Genomic DNA, 265 nt, shown 5'->3' on the forward strand with positions numbered 1-265 from the left:
GAGAACCCTAAGAACAAGATCACTGCCATTCCTGCTAATGAGGAAGAGATTTGGGGAGCCACCTTCAAGGTGATTGATTCTTCAAAAACAAATCAGATTTAGTATTATTCTTTCTGTTCAGCATCAACAAAAGAGGCTCATAACACAAATTTTGGTGGTGAAACAGGTGGAAGGAGCAACAGTTCTTGCAGATTGAGAGTGAAAGAGAGTAAAAAAGAAACAAGCTCAATGTCTCGTAAATCTCGAACTGTAACAGCAAAAAAAC

The 265-nt window shown here is 38.5% G+C and overlaps 1 long non-coding RNA gene across 1 annotated transcript; it reads left to right on the forward strand.

Annotated features, from left to right (window-relative positions):
- On the forward strand, positions 1–265 carry LOC104775618. The gene is made up of 2 exons (XR_766017.1): positions 1–69; positions 167–265. It is a non-coding gene; the product is annotated as an uncharacterized LOC104775618 (long non-coding RNA).

The sequence above is a fragment of the Camelina sativa genome, unplaced genomic scaffold, assembly GCF_000633955.1.
Source record: "Camelina sativa cultivar DH55 unplaced genomic scaffold, Cs unpScaffold22658, whole genome shotgun sequence".
Classification (NCBI taxonomy): Eukaryota; Viridiplantae; Streptophyta; class Magnoliopsida; order Brassicales; family Brassicaceae; genus Camelina; species Camelina sativa.